Source organism: Ochotona princeps, chromosome 9 (genome assembly GCF_030435755.1).
Source record: "Ochotona princeps isolate mOchPri1 chromosome 9, mOchPri1.hap1, whole genome shotgun sequence".
NCBI lineage: Eukaryota > Metazoa > Chordata > Mammalia > Lagomorpha > Ochotonidae > Ochotona > Ochotona princeps.
The window spans coordinates 32,428,397-32,434,463 of record NC_080840.1 but is presented as its reverse complement, the minus strand read 5'-3'; positions in this window follow the sequence as shown (position 1 = coordinate 32,434,463).

Genomic DNA, 6,067 nt, shown 5'->3' with positions numbered 1-6,067 from the left:
TCTGATGGTTTGTTTGATTTGACCAAGAGCAGAGACAGAGTGGCAGGGCTCAGATAGGTGTGCGGGAACAGGGTGGATTTCACAGCCCAGTCAGCCTCCTAGAGCCATATCGGGTGCCATTTTGTTTGAGGAGGCAAGGGTTATGGGGCAGCACTGTGCATACAATAAGCTGGGAGTGAACTCATTTCTGACTCAGTGAACTGCATCAACGTGGCATCTGGCAGGTTCCACCCAAGACAGGTCCAGGTAGCCCTCAGACCTGACGGCCAGCAGATCAAGAACTCTAGTAGGGGCATGTCAGGCACCATTTCTTACAGTGTGGCAGAGAATTTTAAGACTGTAGTAACAACAGTGAGCTGTGTATGCGCTGAGCTCCGTGGATTGCACTGGTTCCACAGGAAAATAATACCGACTGTGGTATTGTATGGGTCAACATAGGTCCATGTGGCACCCAAACCTAACAGACAACAGGTTCCAGCATGATCAGCACCACCAACAACCTAGCTATATAGGATGCCTGGTATCTCCCTAATCCTGGGACCTACTCCAACTGGAAGTGGGAGAAAGATCGTACAGACAACAGTGCAGCCTCAGCACAGTATCACAGGAGGTGGAGACTGGTGAGTCAGGAGTTGGAGCTACGAAGACCATGGTGGAAATCTAACATAAGAACCCAAACCTGGAACTCGCTAGAAGGAGTGACACAAGTGACTGCAAACAAAGAGCTGTATGCCAATTGAAATAAGTAAAATCAAACTGTAGACCTGTGGGTGACACAGCTTAGAAACCTGCCCCAGGGAGAAAAATCTGATAACCAGAAGTACAATGACCAAGAGCAAAAAAAGAGACAGAGGCAAATGCATATTACTGAAGACTCCCCTGCAAAGGAGCAAAAGCCTATGCCAACATCAGAGTTAACTGAGGAAGACATCGAGAAAATGGGGGATACAGAATTCAGAAAACTCATTATAAAGTTTCTGATCAACAACAAGAAGAATGTAAAGCAGGCATTCCAGGGACTCAAGGAATATGTCACACAGGAAATGAATCAAATGAAAGCTGATATATCAGAAACGAAGAATACAGTGGAACAAACTAATAAAAGTGCAGTGGAGAGTCTCCAAAATAGAATGAAGCAAGCAGAAAAAAGAATCTCAGAATTGTAAGATATTTCCTGTCACCAGGGGGAAGCTAACAAAAAGCTGGAAGCAGAGCTGGATCAGGCAAAAAAAGCATTCAAGAATGGAAAGACACTATTAAGAGGCCATATGTAAGAATTATGGGAGTCCCAGAAGGTGCAGAAAGAGAATCTGGTTTTACAAATATATTTAATGAAATAATAAGAGAAAATTTCCCTCATCTAGAGAAAGAATTGGGAAACAAGATCCAGGAGGGGCACAGAACTCCCAATAGGCTTGACCAAAAGTGATCTTCACCACCACACATGATCATCAAGTTCTCTTCAATTGAACATAAGAAAAAGATCCTTAAATATGTACATGCAAAAATCAACTGACACATAAAGGGATGCCAAGTAAACTCACAGGCGATCTCTCACGGGAAACTCTACAGGCCAGAAGAGAATGGAGTGACATATTCCACAGTCTGAAAGAAAAAAATTGTCGGCCTAGGATAACATATCCAGCAAAGCTTTCTTTTGTCTTTGAAAATGATAAAATTGTTCCACAGTAAAGAAAAGTTAAAAGATTTTGCCTTTTCCAAACCTGCCCTACAAATGATACTTCAAGATGTTCTCTTGATAGAGAAGAGGAATAGTGCCCACCAAAACCAAAGCAAATGTGAAGAACATCCCAGTAAAATGACAACAGAAAACTAAACCAATGAACAATTCATTCCTAAAATGACAGGACCGAAGTACCACCCATACATACATATTAAACTCTGAATGTAAATGGCTTAAGCTCAATCAAACGTCATAGATTAGTAGACTGGATTAAAAAACAAACCCCGAGAGGCGACTGGAGGGCTGCGGGAGAGGACGTCTAGCTCGAATCCCAACCCCAGCCCGCCATGAGCTCTTGGCTCATGGCGGCCTGGGCCGGACATGCCTGGGTGCGGGGCCTGCTTCCTTCCAAGGTGAGTACGCTGAGGGGGGGAGGCCTCCATGACTGGGTATGTTCGGGGCCCAGCCACCGCCCTCATTGGGCAGTGAACGGGAATGGGGAGGGGCGCAACCTTGGGCCTGCGGGTTTAAACCTCCAGCTGCCAGAGGCGACTGGAGGGCTGTGGGAGAGGACGTCTAGCTCGAATCCCGACCCCAGCCCGCCATGAGCTCTTGGCTCATGGCTGGCTGGGCCGGGTGGCCAGTGCGCCATTTGGCGCCAGGCTGTGCCTGCTGGCCGCCCAGCCAGGGAGCTCTGGGGTAATGGATGTCTGAATCGCTGCTCAGATAGCTCTAGGCTGACCCCACTGTATCTGGGATCTGAGTCAATCCTAAAGATTCCCAATGCCAGTAACTCTTCCTTTGAAGAACTTCCAATCCCTTAATAATGCTGAGCTCTGAACACCTATGAAGTAAAAGATAAGCTCCGGCTTGTCTAGCAGGCTAGCACCTAATGGTCCCCAGAGCAACCACGGGCAGGTGTGTGATTTACGGCTAGGAATAGGCCCAATATGGGAGGTAAGGGGACACCACAACTGGGATGAGTTTCCCACCAAGGGGTGTATGTGCTGGAATGGGGGCTGCATTCTATCTAAGAAACAGTTGTAGTCACCCGAGGCACTAGTGTGGGCTGGGATTGGATGCACCAGGCCGGTTCAGATCGCAACACCATCTAGTGTTATGGAGAACCAGGACAGGTGTGGGACTGACTAGGCTGGGTCTCAACCCCCTTCTGAGCCATGTGTGAGCTGTATGTGGGTATGGACGAGCCATGGCTGGGCTGAAACATCCAACAACAAGAACCAGAATGGGGTGAAAGCCAGCCAGGAAAAGCCACTGTTCCTGCTAGGACAGGAGGTGAACCGAGTAGGGTTGGCTCAAGAACCCCCTGGCAAACGCAAAATCTGGCACTGGGAGGGGTTCTGATGGAGGAGCCTGGGCAACTCCTCTGGCAGGACACAGTCCCTGCAGGTAAGCGCAAGAAGCATGATAGGAAACAGCCCAGAATAGGCCATGGAAAGTTTCCCACTGGCATGCATTCGGCATGGGTCAGGAGTAGACCAGGCTGAATCAGTTCATGTCATCCACTGGCAAATCCGATCACCAGAACAGAGTGTGGGATGAGCCGGGTTTGGTCGCGACAAAACCAGCACACATTATGGAATGCCACGGCATGGTTGCCTGTACTGGATATGAATGCAGCACCCAACCAGCACACGTGAGATCCAGGAAGGGAAGGGGCAGAACTGGCCGGGGGATTAAGGGGCTGGTCCCTTCGCTGGACAGCTACTCCCACTGGAAAGCGTGGGCTGGGATAGAGACAGACCCGACTAAGCAAGGCTACAACACCTGTGCGCTGCATGTGGACTAGATCAGGGCCGCAGCATCAGCTGGCAGAAGCTGGCACTGGGGACTAATTCTGTCGAGTCAAATCACAGGACCACCTAAAGAGTGCATAAACCGGGACAGAGAGACCTGGGAGGGAAAAGTGGGTTCCCCCCTCTTGGGTCACTACTCCTGTGGGAGGGCATGAAAACTAGGACGGGGGCTGGGATGGCTAGATAGAGAGGCACTCAACAACACCCGTGAGGGCTGGATGGTTGAGTTGGTTAGATAGAACTAAGCTTTAATACCCATTGACAAGTACCAGAGCCAAATGGGATATGGGACAGACTGGACTAGTCTGCTACACATACTGGCAAACCAGAGTAGGGGGCGGGCTTGGTGGGGGTTATTGTGGGTCGCCCCGACTAGGCTGCAGCTCCCACTGGTTGATGTAAGGGCCGAACCAGACTGGACTGCAACACCCATTGGTTCCAGTGCAACTCGGGACTGAAAACAGAACTAACCCAGCAATTGCAACCACCAGCTGATCGGGGTGATGGACTGTGCCGGGCCCTGTGCTTGCTAGAACATACAAGAAACTAATCTGGGAATACCTCAAAGTATCTTTGGAGATCTCCCCAATCGAACTGCTGGACTCAGAACTCTAACCAAGAAAAGACAGAAGACAGAACAGGACAATCATCTCAGCTATATGTTGGCAGCGAAATATGGGGCAAACGGAGACTTTATGATGGACCATATCAATCAGTGGACGACCTCATCGAGCGAAACTGGCAGCGATTCATAACTGGAGAACTATTAACACCACTTGAACACATATCTCAGAGCATGCCCCACATCCGGGACTTGGGGTGGGCAGGAAACCAGGTGGGGCTTCTCCCTCAACATCCCCCTTTACCTCAGATACATGATGGAAACAATATTGACATAATAGCATTACCCACTTCCCTACCCCCCTGAACCTTTTTTCCTTCTCTTTCCTTTAAGTGTAATTAACTATGTAAAGATTGTCAACAATACAATAAAATAGATTAAAAAAAAAAACCCATCTATTTGTTGCCAGGAGACATATCTCACCAGCAAAGATCAGTGGAAACTATGCCTCATAGATTTTGATTTTTTTTGTTAGTTTGAGCTCTTCAAAACACTTTCTTCTGATTAAATGATTCAATGACTCATAGAACATACAGTAGCATTATTTTCTGCAAGAAGGTTCTTGATTTTCTTTTACATTTCTTCAGCGACACATTACTCTTTCAGAAGCATGTTATTTAATTTCATAGTGTTGTTAATTTCTATTTTTTCTTTCTTCCTGTTGTTGATTTTGTTTTGTGGCTTTTCATTTAAGGGGATATATAGTAACTGTGTAATGGAGACTATCATATCCAGATGTGAGGATACAATGCAGTATGCATCTCTACTTCCAGACAAAGACGGACTCCCAATGAAACTGTTTACTATATCTTGACAATAGGATGCTGGACTCTCTGCCGTTGTCCATGCCCACAATGATGGACGTATGATTGTTTATGAAGAACTACATATACTATAATAATGATGTAGGGGAACTCAGGGAGGAGGGAGGAAATTGGAGAGGGGATAAGGGAAATCCCAGGATCTATGGAATTGTATCATAAAATGATAATAATAAAAATGAGTAAAAGTAAGAAAAAACAAATAATAAAAGATTTGCAGATTAATGATGATCATGAGGAGCAGATGGATGTCAGGCGGCCTCCAGCTGTGACCCTAAGAAGACTACACCATCGCTTCTGTGGTATTCCAGCTGGGAATGCACAATCTGGGTTTAATCATGAGGAAATACCAAAAGAACCAAAATTAAGAAATGGTCTATAAAATGACTGACTTATGCTTTCTAAAAATGTCAGAGTTGTGAAAGATAATGAAAAGCTGATGAACTATTCCAGATTAAAAGAGACATGGTGATAAAATGCAATATCTGTTCCTGGAAAAGATCCCAGACTGAAAGAAAATGAAATGCTATAAAGGACATTATTGAAACATTTGCCTAAATGGGTAAAAAAATTATCAGAGAGAGAAGGAAGAAGACCTGGTAACTAAATGTTGAATCTGTCTTCTTTGTAATCCTACCACCACTGTCCTAGTTCAGGTTCTCAGCATGTCTCCTCTCAACTTATTTCTAGAATGTTCCAAGTGGTATTTCAAAGTTTATTGCCTCTCGTTTCCAATCTGTCCTCCATGTTGTCAACAGAGTGACTTCTGGAAGTACAGATCTGAACACACCCTACTGCAAATTAGAAAACATCTTTGGCCTGCTATTGCATGTTCCTCATCTGGCATGCCAGACCATCTTCCACAGAAACCCGGATGCTTCTTCCCTCACATAGCAAGTGACTCTAGTTACTGACCCCTACCCCTCAGTGGTCCTGACATAATGCTGAGTGGGAATAACAAAGACCATGACAGAATGGCATAAATCAATAAGAAAGATGGCCATTTTAAAGCTTTTTGCCTGGTTTGGAATACAGGCTAGCTATTATGTGACATCATCCCATTACATTTCTTTAAAAAACATTTTTTTTGAGAAATAAATAAATGTCTACTGTTTGGACCAAC